The sequence below is a fragment of the Odontesthes bonariensis genome, chromosome 9 (genome assembly GCF_027942865.1).
Source record: "Odontesthes bonariensis isolate fOdoBon6 chromosome 9, fOdoBon6.hap1, whole genome shotgun sequence".
Taxonomy (NCBI): Eukaryota; Metazoa; Chordata; class Actinopteri; order Atheriniformes; family Atherinopsidae; genus Odontesthes; species Odontesthes bonariensis.
Window position 1 is genome coordinate 3,823,909 of NC_134514.1, and position 18,194 is coordinate 3,842,102.

At 39.5% G+C, this 18,194-nt stretch overlaps 1 protein-coding gene across 4 annotated transcripts in view; it reads right to left on the reverse strand.

Moving 5' to 3' along the window:
- LOC142387984 (leucine-rich repeat and fibronectin type III domain-containing protein 1-like protein) overlaps nucleotides 1–18,194 on the reverse strand; it is a 470,255-nt gene that overhangs the window by 313,199 nt on the left and 138,862 nt on the right. For all 4 annotated transcript variants that reach the window (XM_075472790.1, XM_075472789.1, XM_075472787.1 and 1 more), the window contains exon 3: nucleotides 11,080–11,116. The gene's annotated coding sequence lies outside the window, so the exon portion shown is untranslated. The remainder of the gene's footprint in view (nucleotides 1–11,079; nucleotides 11,117–18,194) is intronic.

Below are 18,194 nucleotides of genomic sequence, written 5' to 3' on the forward strand. Positions count from 1 at the left end.
GATGTTTCATGAGTGTGCTGTCAGCTGTTTGAATCAATGAGTGGATGTCAGGAGTTAAGTGAGAGGCCAGCTGTTAGAGGCTGAAGAGTGTCCCCTGTTGACAAATTGAATTATTAAATGCAAATATGTAGAAGGTTAATGTTTTAGTCTGTTAGCCTGAGCTGCACTGCTGAATGTTAAAAGACTCTCTCCCATATTACATTTACGGTGTGCAAAAAGAACAAAGCTCTATGAGGATGGAGATTATATTATTTAAAAATAATGTGTCTTAATATCTAATGGCTTCGCTAAATGAGTTATGTCTTTATTACCTGAGAAGGAAGTATTAATATCCGTTTGCACAGCAGGTCCTTCTGCCTTGGACAAAAGTCGAGGAGCAAATTTGAATAACAGATGATTATATCTGTTCACTTAACAGGCAACATTGTTTGTATCGAGGATAATAGGAAATAATAAGAAATAATAAGAAATAATAAGAAATAATAAGAGATAATAAGAAATAATAAGAATAAACTGGTTCTTCAGAGTGAAGCTGAAGCTGCTCGTTTTCTCTTCAGCAGTTAATTTGGCCAGCATTTGAGATGGTTGCTACCTCCAACTTGACCACAAGATGTCAGTAACAGTGGCACGTTGTCTCCTTATGTGCCCGTAAGTACACTTAATGAACCATGGAGCGTCAAGCTGACTATGAGCGACAGTTCTGTCAGCTGTAATAATCAGTTCCACTTCACAATTATTCTCTGTGCTATATCTCTGCATTCTTTAATACAAAAGAAATTCAATGTTGGAAATACATTTCATCCATTTTAAATACGTCATTAAACAATTCTGCCGCTGTGTGACAGCTCTGCTCTCTGTCACCTTAAGTCTGCAGCTGAATAAATACATTTTTATTTGCTATTTAACGGATTACTTATTCACCTCATAATGAATGCATTCAACTAAAATGTTGCAGGATTTGAACTCCTGCTTTCACAGCGAGCTGGACTTGTGCAGGTAACTGAGTGAGTGCTCCTGAACTTCTGTTTTATAGGAGTAACCCAGGTTCACTTAAAAGTTGTGTCAGCAGATTAGCAGACTGTCTGCTCCATGGAACTATCTGTATGTTAAGAACTACTGAAGGACAACTGAAGGACATATCTGTGTGTTAAGAACTACTGAAGGACAGCTGAAGGACATATCTGTGTGTTAAGAACTACTGAAGGACAACTGAAGGACATATCTGTATGTTAAGAACTACTGAAGGACAGCTGAAGGACATATCTGTGTGTTAAGAACTACTGAAGGACAGCTGAAGGACATATCTGTGTGTTAAGAACTACTGAAGGACAACTGAAGGACATATCTGTATGTTAAGAACTACTGAAGGACAGCTGAAGGACATATCTGTGTGTTAAGAACTACTGAAGGACAACTGAAGGTCATATCTGTGTGTTAAGAACTACTAAAGGACAACTGAAGGACATATCTGTGTGTTAAGAACTACTGAAGGACAACTGAAGGACATATCTGAGTGTTAAGAACTACTGAAGGACAACTGTAGGACATATCTGAGTGTTAAGAACTACTGAAGGACAACTGAAGGACATATCTGTGTGTTAAGAACTACTTAAGGACAACTGAAGGACATATCTGAGTGTTAAGAACTACTGAAGGACAACTGAAGGACATATCTGAGTGTTAAGAACTACTGAAGGACAACTGAAGGACATATCTGTGTGTTAAGAACTACTTAAGGACTACTGAAGGACATATCTGTATGTTAAGAACTACTGAATGACAGCTGAAGGACATATCTGTGTGTTAAGAACTACTGAAGGACAACTGAAGGACATATCTGAGTTTTAAGAACTACTGAAGGACAACTGAAGGACATATCTGTGTGTTAAGAACTACTGAAGGACAACTGAAGGACATATCTGTATGTTAAGAACTACTGAAGGACAACTGAAGGACAACTGAAGGGCATATCTGTGTGTTAAGAACTACTTAAGGACAACTGAAGGACATATCTGAGTGTTAAGAACTACTACAGGACAACTGAAGGACATATCTGAGTGTTAAGAACTACTGAAGGAAAACTGAAGGACATATCTGTATGTTAAGAACTACTGAAGGACAGCTGAAGGACATATCTGTGTGTTAAGAACTACTGAAGGACAACTGAAGGTCATATCTGTGTGTTGAGAACTACTGAAGGACAACTGAAGGACATATCTGACTGTTAAGAACTACTGAAGGACAACTGAAGGACATATCTGTGTGTAAAGAACTACTGAAGGACAACTGAAGGACATATCTGTGTGTTAAGAATTACTGAAGGACAACTGAAGGACATATCTGTGTGTTAAGAACTACTTAAGGACAACTGAAGGACATATCTGAGTGTTAAGAACTACTGAAGGACAACTGAAGGACATATCTGTGTGTTCAGAACTACTGAAGGACAACTGAAGGACATATCTGTATGTTAAGAACTACTGAAGGACAGCTGAAGGACATATCTGTGTGTTAAGAACTACTGAAGGACAACTGAAGGACATATCTGTGTGTTAAGAACTACTGAAGGACAACTGAAGGACATATCTGTGTGTAAAGAACTACTGAAGGACAACTGAAGGACATATCTTTGTGTTAAGAATTACTGAAGGACAACTGAAGGACATATCTGAGTGTTAAGAACTACTGAAGGACAACTGAAGGTCATATTTGTGTGTTAAGAACTACTGAAGGACAACTGAAGGACATGTCTGTATGTTGAGAACTACTGAAGGACAACTGAAGGTCATATCTGAGTGTTAAGAATTACTGAAGGACAACTGAAGGACATATCTGAGTGTTAAGAACTACTGAAGGACAACTGAAGGTCATATCTGTGTGTTAAGAACTACTGAAGGACACCTGAAGGTCATATATGTGTGTTAAGAACTACTGAAGGACAACTGAAGAACATATATGTGTGTTAAGAACTACTGAAGGACAACTGAAGGACATATCTGTGTGTTAAGAACTACTGAAGGACAACTGAAGGACATATCTGTGTGTTAAGAACTACTGAAGGACAACTGAAGGACATATCTGAGTTTTAAGAACTACTGAAGGACAACTCAAGGACATATCTGAGTGTTAAGACCTACTGAAGGACAACTCAAGGACATATCTGTGTGTTAAGAACTACTGAAGGACAACTCAAGGACATATCTGTGTGTTAAGAACTACTGAAGGACAACTCAAGGACATATCTGTGTGTTAAGAACTACTGAAGGACAACTCAAGGACATATCTGTGTGTTAAGAACTACTGAAGGACAACTGAAAGACATACCTATGTGTTAAGAAGTACTGAAGGACAACTGAAGGACATATCTATGTGTTAAGAACTACTTAAGGACAACTGTAGGTCATATCTGTGTGTTAAGAACTACTGAAGGACAACTGAAGGACATATCTGTGTGTTAAGAATTACTGAAGGACATATCTGAGTGTTAAGAACTACCGAAGGACAACTAAAGGACATATCTGTGTGTTAAGAATTACTGAAGGACATATCTGAGTGTTAAGAACTACTGAAGGACAACTGAAGGATATATCTGTGTGTTAAGAACTACTGAAGGACACCTGAAGGTCATATATGTGTGTTAAGAACTACTGAAGGACAACTGAAGGACATATCTGTGTGTTAAGAACTACTGAAGGACAACTGAAGGACATATCTGTGTGTTAAGAATTACTGAAGGACATATCTGAGTGTTAAGAACTACTGAAGGACAACTGAAGGACATATCTGTGTGTTAAGAACTACTGAAGGACAACTGAAGGACATATCTTTGTGTTAAGAATTACTGAAGGACAACTGAAGGACATATCTGAGTGTTAAGAACTACTGAAGGACAACTGAAGGTCATATTTGTGTGTTAAGAACTACTGAAGGACAACTGAAGGACATGTCTGTATGTTGAGAACTACTGAAGGACAACTGAAGGTCATATCTGAGTGTTAAGAATTACTGAAGGACAACTGAAGGACATATCTGAGTGTTAAGAACTACTGAAGGACAACTGAAGGTCATATCTGTGTGTTAAGAACTACTGAAGGACACCTGAAGGTCATATATGTGTGTTAAGAACTACTGAAGGACAACTGAAGAACATATCTGTATGTTAAGAACTACTGAAGGACAACTGAAGGACATATCTGTGTGTTAAGAACTACTGAAGGACATATCTGTGTGTTAAGAACTACTGAAGGACAACTGAAGGACATATCTGAGTTTTAAGAACTACTGAAGGACAACTCAAGGACATATCTGAGTGTTAAGACCTACTGAAGGACAACTCAAGGACATATCTGTGTGTTAAGAACTACTGAAGGACAACTCAAGGACATATCTGTGTGTTAAGAACTACTGAAGGACAACTCAAGGACATATCTGTGTGTTAAGAACTACTGAAGGACAACTGAAAGACATACCTATGTGTTAAGAAGTACTGAAGGACAACTGAAGGACATATCTATGTGTTAAGAACTACTTAAGGACAACTGAAGGTCATATCTGTGTGTTAAGAACTACTGAAGGACAACTGAAGGACATATCTGTGTGTTAAGAATTACTGAAGGACATATCTGAGTGTTAAGAACTACCGAAGGACAACTAAAGGACATATCTGTGTGTTAAGAATTACTGAAGGACATATCTGAGTGTTAAGAACTACTGAAGGACAACTGAAGGACATATCTGTGTGTTAAGAACTACTGAAGGACACCTGAAGGTCATATATGTGTGTTAAGAACTACTGAAGGACAACTGAAGGACATATCTGTGTGTTAAGAACTACTGAAGGACAACTGAAGGACATATCTGTGTGTTAAGAATTACTGAAGGACATATCTGAGTGTTAAGAACTACTGAAGGACAACTGAAGGACATATCTGTGTGTTAAGAACTACTGAAGGACAACTGAAGGACATATCTGTGTGTTAAGAACTACTGAAGGACAACTGAAGGACATATCTGTGTGTTAAGAACTACTGAAGGACAACTGAAGGACATATCTGTGTGTTAAGAACTACTGAAGGACAACTGAAGGACATATCTGTATGTTGAAAACTACTGAAGGACAACTGAAGGACATATCTGTATGTTGAGAACTACTGAAGGACACCTGAAGGTCATATATGTGTGTTAAGAACTACTGAAGGACAACTGAAGGACATATCTGTGTGTTAAGAACTACTGAAGGACAACTGAAGGACATATCTGTGTGTTAAGAATTACTGAAGGACATATCTGAGTGTTAAGAACTACTGAAGGACAACTGAAGGACATATCTGTGTGTTAAGAACTACTGAAGGACAACTGAAGGACATATCTGTGTGTTAAGAACTACTGAAGGACAACTGAAGGACATATCTGTATGTTGAAAACTACTGAAGGACAACTGAAGGACATATCTGTGTGTTAAGAACTACTGAAGGACAACTGAAGGTCATATATGTGTGTTAAGAACTACTGAAGGACAACTGAAGAACATATCTGTGTGTTAAGAACTACTGAAGGACAACTGAAGGACATATCTGTGTGTTAAGAATTACTGAAGGACATATCTGAGTGTTAAGAACTACTGAAGGACAACTGAAGGACATATCTGTGTGTTAAGAACTACTGAAGGACAACTGAAGGACATATCTGTATGTTAAGAACTACTGAAGGACAACTGAAGGACATATCTGTATGTTGAAAACTACTGAAGGACAACTGAAGGACATATCTGTATGTTGAGAACTACTGAAGGACAACTGAAGGACATATCTGTATGTTGAGAACTACTGAAGGACAACTGAAGGTCATATATGTGTGTTAAGAACTACTGAAGGACAACTGAAGGACATATCTGTATGTTGAGAACTACTGAAGGACAACTGAAGGACATATCTGTGTGTTAAGAACTACTGAGGGACAACTGAAGGACATATCTATGTGTTAAGAACTACTGAAGGACAACTGAAGGACATATCTGTGTGTTAAGAACTACTGAAGGACAACTGAAGGACATATCTGAGTGTTAAGAACTACTGAAGGACAACTGAAGGACATATCTGTGTGTTAAGAATTACTGAAGGACATATCTGTGTGTTAAGAACTACTGAAGGACAACTGAAGGACATATCTGTGTGTTAAGAACTACTGAAGGACAACTGAAGGACATATCTGTGTGTTAAGAATTACTGAAGGACATATCTGTGTGTTAAGAACTACTGAAGGACAACTGAAGGACATATCTGTGTGTTAAGAATTACTGAAGGACATATCTGTGTGTTAAGAACTACTGAAGGACACCTGAAGGTCATATATGTGTGTTAAGAACTACTGAAGGACAACTGAAGGACATATCTGTATGTTGAGAACTACTGAAGGAGAACTGAAGGACATATCTGTATGTTGAGAACTACTGAAGGAGAACTGAAGGACATATCTGAGCAGTCAAGAGCAGTCGCAGCGCTTTCAGTTTGGAGAAGCTGGAAGTAATTTGTCGGGCTGCTGAAGTCAAAACAGAGAATCAAAGAGCAAATTCTCACCATCTAAAACAACTCAGTGCTCAAACTCCAATCAAAAGCTAAATAACAGATTTCTCCGATTTATTACTTTGGTCTGAGATGATTGTTTTTTTTTATTCTTTCAACTAATTGATGTCCAAGCTGCTCGGGTCAGCATTCAGCTGCCTGTGCATCATCACCACAACGGGACATCTACGGTTGGAATAAATAAAGCGCCAGTGTAAACAGCTTCCTGGGGTAAAAGGGATGCATTATATGATGTGTATAAGGTATCAGACTGAGACTCAGGGGCAAAAAATGATAGACTGCGTGTTTCTGGTGGTTCAGTTGTGATTAATTCAGTTTATTGGAAGCCAAACTGGCTCAAAGGCTTCAGGTAACTGTGAACGGTGCTGTTCCCTCCCCGGATGTTAACTGGTGGAAAGTGAACGCAGTCATTTTCCAACTAGCATCAGCCCCCAGGTGAGGGTTTCTCTCCCACATTTCTCTGCTCGGTGTTGACAAAGAAGATTAAAAACTGCTGATCTGTGCAGATCAAAAGCAGAGGAAAATTAAGCCCGTAAAGGAGCCGGGGCTATAATTACTCTTCATTGAACGTTAATCTTCTAAAGGTTTACTTTATGCATTGTTGTTTTAGTTCACTTCAGTTTTTCATTACACAAAATTTCCCCTACAAGGTATTTAATCAATCTGAATTATGTGTCTGAGAGACCTTCACAAAGGCAGATCAACTGAAGCCCCAAGAATACGCGTAAGAGTCATGAGAAGAAGAAAAGAAAAGATAAAATATCACATATTCTGGAAGGCTTTTCAGGATCTTCCTCACACGGCAGGCCGATATAAATGCTGCCGTTTGGCTGCATGGCCTCTTTGGATACTACCAAAAGGCTTCTCCAGCTTCAAGCATTGCACATTAATGATAGCCTAGCAAGCTAGACCCCTACAGCAAAAAGCTGTACAGGGGTCTAGTGCAGCTGGATAGCAGTGTGGGCGGGATAAACGGTTGTCTGTTAAGTTGCCTCTGCACTCAACGCCACGCAATAGGATGGCGCAACAACCAATCAGAGCGATGAAGAAGGATTGCGTAGTCAGCGCGATGGAAAGTACATCATGGTGTGTAATCTAATGTCGTCTCGCAAAGAAAACTGGATATTTAAATTTTCTAGAGTCACTGCCAAACCCAACTCGAAAGACTGTTAGCTGGGCGCAGTCATTGTTTACCTCTCTCTGGAACTACACATTGAAACGTCGCACCTCTGTCGTCACTAAGTAGCCTGGACTCCGACCCCGCTCCTCATGATTTGATTGGCCTGATTAAGTTTTGATTTTCAGCCTCGCAAAACGACCGCAACTGACTAGACTCACCCGGGAGCAACTTCAATTTGCGGTCGCTAGGGGCGTCTAGATTTCTGGGCTACATTAATGACTGAGTCCTGCCAAAGACATCAGACGTCCTCACACCGCGCAGCAGTGACTGTCGGATTGGTGCTACAGTTTCTCCACCTGCCACCTGTGCAGCTAACAAGCCCGCGGAGGTTTTAACGTTCTTCTTTTCTCTCCGTCTGCGGTGGAAGCTGGAATTAAACAGCGTTTGGTTTAAAAATGACAACACGAATGCGTGAAAAAGCAGGCGGCGCTGACACGAACTGAGAGGCACTTTCCCTCGTGTGGTCAACCAGAAGTTTGAGGAGAGAGAGTCTGAAACTTTCAGGGAAAAACGAAGACAAAAATAACAATTTTACACTAAAACCGAGCAGCAGTGGGATTCTCTGAACACCCCGAAGGCGTCGAAACTGCTCCGACGCTGGAGTTTTCTACAAAATCCATAAAAAGAGGCTGCGCTGTCAGTCTAAACTCTGAGGAAATGTTTCTCCTGCAGCTGATGCTCATAACTGATGCTCATGCTGTTAACCCCCCCTACACATCAGACTGCAGAAGATAACCCACCCTCCAAACGTTCCTGTTTCTGCGTTGAAGTCCAAAAAGTGATCAACGTTCAATCAAGGAACCAGTTGTGGTCCTTCTTATAGGAGATACGCAGCCACCTATGGCGCCATCGCCATGGTGAGTCGACTCTTTCCTGACCGGGGTTCAATGTGAAGAGGTTACAGCTGTTTATATCGCGTTTTTGTCCTTTCTCATCAACGTCTCAGGCTGTGTTCGAAACCACATACTTGCATACTACATACTCATCGATCAGACAGTGTGCAGAGCGTTTACCCACAATGCATTTCGCTCCTGCCCGAGCCGAAATCAGCCGGCCTGAAGCTGATTTCACTTAAAGAAATACAATGTAACTTCTCAAAAAGCCCACTCTGGAGCTCCCCCTACAGGCTTGGAGGTAATGTACGGTTACACTGTCGTAAATACAACACCCTTTCGCTTTCACGTTTCACGTTTGTTGACGAACCGGCGAGGAGTCAGAAGGTGCAAGCTATGTCGACCGAGAAGGTAAGAGTAATCAAATGTACCTGGGAGCGTGAGAGGGGTCTATTTGTTTTTGCGGTAGGTGTGCCAGAAAGCAAGTCGAAGTACTTCCGCTCAGCTCCCGGGCCGGTCCAGCAAAGTTACATAGCGCAGTTTTTCCAACTCAGACCCCCGAAGGGCATAGGAGACAGGCCAATCGTAATATTAAAACTCATTCTAGCCACACAATTTTTTTCAAACTGTCATTTTAAGGTAGAAATGTTACATAGTATTGCTTTAAGCTCTAAACTCTTTAACTTTAGCAACATTTGAAACATTTTCAGGCGAGAAAGTAGTCGTTTAGATCCCCAACGTGTTGAAAACCTGACAAAATACCGTCTGTTTACAATTTTGTTCCCACGAATTCGGCGCTACTAAAGTTAGCCGCAGTGAGCAACGCACTTCCTGTTATTTTCACAAAATAAAATACCCGTTTCCTTTTATCATAGGGAAAGCCATTACCATACAATCGGTGCTTTTGTTTTGAAAACAGGAAGTGAACCTACCCTCGTTGTAGCTAGCTTGAAACTGCCGTTTTGACAGGAAATGACGATCGGCGACGTCACGTTACATTGCATCTTGAGTGGTTTGAGTATGAGTAGTAACCTCATGATGCACACCCAACATTTCGGCCAATCTAGTATGCATCCGGGAACTTCTCGCTTACTCAAACTCGCATACTAACTCAAAAAGTTAGTAGGAGAAGTATGCGGTTTCGAACACAGCCCCTGTGTCTGTGGAAGAACAGTAGAGCTAAAGATGCTGTTACAGTAGACTTTTAACTTATGTGTTGTTTTCTGTTCCACATGATGCTACTTTTATCCTGTACAGGATAGTGCAGTTCACAGCTTAAAGGATATGAACGCAGTTTTTTTGTTTTTAACAGTTCTGTTCATCATTTTTCTACACAAAGTTTCAGTTCCTTTCATTAGTATGTAGTTGTTCATTCCATTCATCCTAAAATTACTTAGTTCTGCAATAAAAATGGCACATTTCACACTTCTATTAGTCATTTTAGATGTTTTACAACTGCCATGGTCTTATTTACATGTTCTCATTACTCCAATAACTTCTCTTTGGACATCACACATGCAATTACTGGTTGCATGAGTTTATTTGTAATGCTCTATATCAATGGTCCCCAAACTACGGCCCACCATTTAATTTTTTATGGCCGTAATGTATTCCATCCCTCCCTTCAACACCATCAGTCTTATTTCTCTCTGTTCATTCTCTATGGCGACTCCTAACAAGTTCATGTGTCATTCCTTTTGTGGCCACTGGCAGGTTGTGGCGCTGTTGCGCAGCCTTTTTCAGAGACTGGCCTATTTATCGAATGCTGCAACTGAAATAACATACACACGTTTTTCTTATGGCCACTGTATTTATATTTATATTTATGTATATATATATATATATATATATATATTATATGGCATTAACATGTTCTAAATTGTTGTTCACTCTTGGTAGTTTAAATGCCCAGTAGAATTGTGTGAGTTCACAAATTTTGGAATAAAATATGATTTTTAAAAATGCTTATACAGGCTTTTATCTACCATTATCAATGTTATTATTCTTATTTTTGTTATTTCAGCTATTTCCATTAAACACAATGCAATATCATTTTAACATGATAGTAGCCTAACATAAATTATAACAATAGTCTACATTGTTTACAGATCTGCTACATACAGTTGGCATATTTACTGTAATTTTCATGGAAAATCTCCATGTAAAGCCATGCAGAGCGAGCCGGGCAGTTTTGACAAAGTTTGGGGACCACTGGTCTATATTATGCTATTTACTGGTATACACCAATACTAGTTCTTGATTTTCCTGGGCTCCACGTGGACTTTGATCAGCAGCAACTTTCAGGACGAGCATCTCAAGTCCTGACAGAGCAAACACGCCCGTCTTCTTCCACAGTTGTTATATCAATGCATATAGAAATTAAACCATCAGATAAACCCAGATTTGTGTGTTTTTGATCGATGCAACAGGAACAATCAGCGGCAATAGCTCTTAAACAGAGAATGACAGAATTCAGGCAACTCACCGATGAAGCTTCACAGTCATCCAGTGATGAGTTTTATCTGGAAAAAGCAAACAGTACTGTTAGAAACAATGTTCCCTGTAAAGGTAATCCAAACCAGTAAAGTTTCCAGTCAGAAAACACCTGTAGACCCCAACAGACTGTTTGTCCTGACCAGTGCTGCCTTTTAACAAACTGACATGATAACCAAGATGGAGCAGACTTCCACAGCTCCTCTCAGCCAATAAAGCAGCTGCGAGCCAACGAGCGTCAGCATCCAAAGGATGATCCAAAGACCAGTTACTGGTCAAATAGCCGATGAAAGTGTAGAGCTATGAAGCTGCATTCAAAAACATTTCACATAAGTGTGAGCAATATGTGTATGTTTAAATCTGTTGGCGAGAGTGGTGGCTGCCATTTGGAAAATCCTCAATTTTTTAAATATTATTAAGTTTGGACTAGATTTTGGTCTTATTAGAACCAGGCTGTGGGCATCTACAGGCATATGTTTAACAAAAGTGGAGAAAGTCGAGCTTTTTCTGAGTGTTTAAACATGTGCAACTCATGTGGCTTCTCTGCAAAGTTGTGTGTTCTGTGTGGACACAGATGAATGGTTCATAGCTCAGAGTTAAGTGGCTTACAAATAAAAAACACATTTCTGTGAAGATGCTCAGGTACAAGGACTGAAGATGAAGGGAGAAGCAGAAAATGTCCAAAGAGAAACTCTGAAAGAGCTTCAGGAAGCTGCAGAACTGCCGATCAGGACACTTGGAGGAAGATATAAAAGAATGGGGGCGGGATCAATCTTTTAGTACAATAATGTAAATGTAGAGGCAGAACTGCACATCAGTATCATGTCAGCAGAACGCAGAGACGATCAACAACCGTTTGAAAACGTGCAGGTATATTGACAGCCTAGATAATTAGTAACAATGGCATTTTCTCCATCATTTCTTGTATTTCCTCCCTTTTTTTAAGACTGCATCATTTAATTCTTTTAAATAAAAACGTAAAAAACTTAGACTAGCGGTTCTGGAGCAGCTGATCCAGCTTCTCCATGAAGGTTACTCCTCATCTCTCCAGGTCAGAGCTCTTATGCGAGCTAAAGTTATGAATTAAGCCTGAGCTGAGGTGGCCTGTGGGTCAGCAGCTCATCTCCTGTTTGTGTGGGTTGAAGCTGCTCAGATGTACCTGGATAGCCCCTGGACATGAAACTTATTCATCACTGGGCCTCAGCCACACTTTATCTGTTTATTTCTCGAGGCAAAGCAGAAAGGACACTAATTACACATAATGCTCTTATCCAAAGGTCCAAAGGGAAAAATATCCTCAAATAAACTCTCTTTTCTGGACCAAAGCTGGATGAGAAGCGAGTATGTGAAGTTATGATATAACAGCAGACACGTGATCGATAGTTACTAAAGCTGCATCCCAGTTGGGAAACCAGTTGTAATTGTCATTTTTCCGGCCTCATTTTTTAAAACTGCAACAGAAGTTGGAGAAAGATGGAGAACGCAGAGCCAGATGAAGCTACGTCCCTCTACATTTGGTCTGTGATGAGCTGCTTGTTGCACAAACTCGATGCCCAACGGAGCATTCTCCATCGCGTTGTTTGTTTCTTTCTGACGGCGACAGCAACAGGAATATCGTCTCCTTTGACTTCCGGGTCACGACCCCAGGAAAACATCTGGAGCATGCGCAGAACGCAAAGTCTGATTCACCACGTGCTTCAGCGTCTACAAGCAGGTTTAGAGTGACTTTCAACCCAGTTATCTCGGGGTCTGAATCCCATCCGATCCAGTTCTTAGTCAGATTAAGGTGTCTACATGCACTTAATAACTCAGTCTGATTGTAATTTAGCCAATAATCCGATCCAGTTCTTAGTCAGATTAAGGCGTCTACATGCACTTAATAACTCAGTCTGATTATAATTTAGACAATAATCTGATCCTTTTGACCCCACTGAGTGAGGCAGAAACAGCTGGATGTATCCAGATCCTGAGTGAGAGCAGATAAAAGCATCACTGTGCTCTCAAACAAATGCAGCATCTTCCCACAGTACACATCAGTTTACACCAAGTACATGCATTATACAAATGCGTTCACACTTCATAAAGGAGTTCCTGCACATCACGCAGAAATCCCTGCCGGGGCCCTGAGCTCCCGCGGAGCAGCAGGATGTGCCGTAGTATCTGTTCACTGTTCACCCCTGCCTCTGGTTTCCTGCCGTGTTCCACTCGCCTCCGAACGTCCACGACGCCTCCGTCCTGTTTCAGGAGTTCACCGTCTGCAGCTCTGCGAGCCTCCTCCTCACTCCTCCAGTTCAGCGTTTTTCCATTTTGCCATAATGACAGCACCAACACGGCAGAGTGCGGCGTGAGGAGGAAAACCCTTGAGAGCCATTAGGAGGCAGACGCAGACGGGGTGGAGTGTTACAGAGCCGGCCTCGTTCTGCCCTCTGACCTCAGCATTCTGCTGCCTTCCTTTGTCCTCTCTGACACTTCGTGTCTCTCTCTCACCACCGTGCTGCATCATTACCGAGTCTTCCTTTGCATCCCCGTCCTGACTCACTGTCCAACTCTCTCCTGCAGAAATGCACCCTTCATCAACTTCCCCTCCATGTCAGGTGCTTCTTTTGTCAGCGCACTCTGGGTAAATTATCTCCGCAGCAAATTGGCTGCAGTAAGTGGATAATAGTCACACATTATTGAGTGGTTGCTCTTTCATTTTCAACAACAGTTTCTGTGACTCATCTGTGTGCATAACAGCGTTTACAAATGCCAACACGGAAACGAGGCTCTTCAGATCCTTGTGCCTCCGTCTAAATGAGACGTGCAAAACGTCGGCTTGCTGCCAATTTCATGACACCTCAGCTTCTGTAAATGTGATGATGCTTTAGATCTACAGCAAACACAAGCCAGGTGACGACTCGGAGAAGTCATCTCTGACACATCTTATTCACCAAGTAGAACAAAAGTGTCAGTCACTAACTGAGTTACATTTACTTGAATAAGTTTTTGAAAACATTATTCTTCCAGGAGTAGTTTTAAATCTCTATACTTTTTACATTTACTTGAGTAGATTTGTGCAGAAGAAACTGTCCTCCGAAACTTACTCCACTACATTAGGCTACAATGAGCTGGTTACTTTTCTTCTTACCGATCTTTCCGATCGATGAGTATGCAATATGCAGTATGTAGTATGCTGTATGCTGTATGTAGTATGTAGTATGCAGTATGTAGTATGTAGTATGCTGTATGTAGTATGTAGTATGTAGTATGTAGTAGGCTGTATGTAGTATGTAGTATGCTGTATGTAGTATGTAGTATGCTGTATGTAGTATGTAGTATGTAGTAGGCTGTATGCAGTATGTAGTATGCTGTATGTAGTATGTAGTATGCTGTATGCAGTATGTAGTATGCTGTATGTTGTATGTAGTATGCTGTATGTAGTATGTAGTATGCAGTATGCAGTATGCTGTATGTAGTATGCTGTATGTAGTATGCAGTATGCAGTATGTAGTATGCTGTATGTAGTATGCTGTATGTAGTATGTAGTATGCAGTATGTAGTATGCAGTATGCAGTATGCAGTATGTAGTATGTAGTATGCTGTATGCTGTATGCTGTATGTAGTATGTAGTATGCTGTATGTAGTATGTAGTATGTAGTATGCTGTATGTAGTATGTAGTATGTAGTATGTAGTAGGCTGTAGGTAGTATGTAGTATGCTGTATGTAGTATGTAGTATGCTGTATGCAGTATGTAGTATGTTGTATGTAGTATGCTGTATGTAGTATGTAGTATGCAGTATGCAGTATATTGTATGTAGTATGCTGTATGTAGTATGCAGTATGCAGTATGTAGTATGCTGTATGTAGTATGCTGTATGTAGTATGTAGTATGCAGTATGCTGTATGTAGTATGCAGTATGCAGTATGTAGTATGTAGTATGCAGTATGCTGTATGTAGTATGTAGTATGCAGTATGTAGTATGCTGTATGTAGTATGCAGTATGTAGTATGTAGTATGCAGTATGCTGTATGTAGTATGTAGTATGCAGTATGCTGTATGCTGTATGCAGTATATAGTATGTTGTATGTAGTATGCTGTATGTAGTATGCTGTATGTAGTATGCTGTATGTAGTATGCAGTATGTAGTATGCAGTATGCTGTATGTAGTATGTAGTATGCAGTATGCTGTATGCTGTATGCAGTATATAGTATGTTGTATGTAGTATGCTGTATGTAGTATGCTGTATGTAGTATGCTGTATGTAGTATGCAGTATGCTGTATGTAGTATGTAGTATGCAGTATGCTGTATGCTGTATGCAGTATATAGTAGGTTGTATGTAGTATGCTGTATGTAGTATGCTGTATGTAGTATGCTGTATGTAGTATGCAGTATGCTGTATGTAGTATGCAGTATATAGTATGTTGTATGTAGTATGTAGTATGCTGTATGCTGTATGCAGTATATAGTATGTTGTATGTAGTATGTAGTATGCAGTATGCTGTATGCTGTATGCAGTATATAGTATGCTGTATGTAGTATGCAGTATGTAGTATGCTGTATGTAGGATGTAGTATGTAGTATGCTGTATGTAGTATGTAGTATGCTGTATGTAGTATGTAGTATGCAGTATGCAGTATGTAGTATGCTGTATGTAGGATGTAGTATGTAGTATGCTGTATGTAGTATGTAGTATGCAGTATGTAGTATGATGTATGTAGTATGCTGTATGTAGTATGTAGTATGCAGTACGTAGTATGCTGTATGTAGTATGTAGTATGCAGTATGTAGTATGTAGTATGCAGTATGTAGTATGCTGTATGTAGTATGCTGTATGTAGTATGCAGTATGCTGTATGTAGTATGTAGTATGCAGTATGCTGTATGCTGTATGCAGTATATAGTATGTTGTATGTAGTATGCTGTATGTAGTATGCTGTATGTAGTATGCTGTATGTAGTATGCAGTATGCTGTATGTAGTATGCAGTATATAGTATGTTGTATGTAGTATGTAGTATGCTGTATGCTGTATGCAGTATATAGTATGTTGTATGTAGTATGTAGTATGCAGTATGCTGTATGCTGTATGCAGTATATAGTATGCTGTATGTAGTATGCAGTATGTAGTATGCTGTATGTAGGATGTAGTATGTAGTATGCTGTATGTAGTATGTAGTATGCTGTATGTAGTATGTAGTATGCAGTATGCAGTATGTAGTATGCTGTATGTAGGATGTAGTATGTAGTATGCTGTATGTAGTATGTAGTATGCAGTATGTAGTATGATGTATGTAGTATGCTGTATGTAGTATGTAGTATGCAGTACGTAGTATGCAGTATATAGTATGTTGTATGTAGTATGCTGTATGTAGTATGCTGTATGTAGTATGCTGTATGTAGTATGCAGTATGTAGTATGCAGTATGCTGTATGTAGTATGTAGTATGCAGTATGCTGTATGCTGTATGCAGTATATAGTATGTTGTATGTAGTATGCTGTATGTAGTATGCTGTATGTAGTATGCTGTATGTAGTATGCTGTATGTAGTATGCAGTATGCTGTATGTAGTATGTAGTATGCAGTATGCTGTATGCTGTATGCAGTATATAGTATGTTGTATGTAGTATGCTGTATGTAGTATGCTGTATGTAGTATGCTGTATGTAGTATGCAGTATGCTGTATGTAGTATGCAGTATATAGTATGTTGTATGTAGTATGTAGTATGCTGTATGCTGTATGCAGTATATAGTATGTTGTATGTAGTATGTAGTATGCAGTATGCTGTATGCTGTATGCAGTATATAGTATGCTGTATGTAGTATGCAGTATGTAGTATGCTGTATGTAGGATGTAGTATGTAGTATGCTGTATGTAGTATGTAGTATGCTGTATGTAGTATGTAGTATGCAGTATGCAGTATGTAGTATGCTGTATGTAGGATGTAGTATGTAGTATGCTGTATGTAGTATGCAGTATGTAGTATGATGTATGTAGTATGCTGTATGTAGTATGTAGTATGCAGTACGTAGTATGCTGTATGTAGTATGTAGTATGCAGTATGTAGTATGTAGTATGTAGTATGCAGTATGTAGTATGCTGTATGTAGTATGCTGTATGTAGTATGCAGTATGCTGTATGTAGTATGTAGTATGCAGTATGCTGTATGCTGTATGCAGTATATAGTATGTTGTATGTAGTATGCTGTATGTAGTATGCTGTATGTAGTATGCTGTATGTAGTATGCAGTATGCTGTATGTAGTATGCAGTATATAGTATGTTGTATGTAGTATGTAGTATGCTGTATGCAGTATATAGTATGTTGTATGTAGTATGTAGTATGCAGTATGCTGTATGCTGTATGCAGTATATAGTATGCTGTATGTAGTATGCAGTATGTAGTATGCTGTATGTAGGATGTAGTATGTAGTATGCTGTATGTAGTATGTAGTATGCTGTATGTAGTATGTAGTATGCAGTATGCAGTATGTAGTATGCTGTATGTAGGATGTAGTATGTAGTATGCTGTATGTAGTATGTAGTATGCAGTATGTAGTATGATGTATGTAGTATGCTGTATGTAGTATGTAGTATGCAGTACGTAGTATGCTGTATGTAGTATGTAGTATGCAGTATGTAGTATGTAGTATGTAGTATGCAGTATGTAGTATGCTGTATGTAGTATGTAGTATGCAGTATGTAGTATGTAGTATGTAGTATGTAGTATGCTGTATGTAGTATGCTGTATGTAGTATGTAGTATGTAGTATGCAGTATGTAGTATGCTGTATGTAGTATGCTGTATGTAGTATGCAGTATGCTGTATGTAGTATGCAGTATATAGTATGTTGTATGTAGTATGTAGTATGCTGTATGCTGTATGCAGTATATAGTATGTTGTATGTAGTATGTAGTATGCAGTATGCTGTATGCTGTATGCAGTATATAGTATGCTGTATGTAGTATGCAGTATGTAGTATGCTGTATGTAGGATGTAGTATGTAGTATGCTGTATGTAGTATGTAGTATGCTGTATGTAGTATGTAGTATGCAGTATGCAGTATGTAGTATGCTGTATGTAGGATGTAGTATGTAGTATGCTGTATGTAGTATGTAGTATGCAGTATGT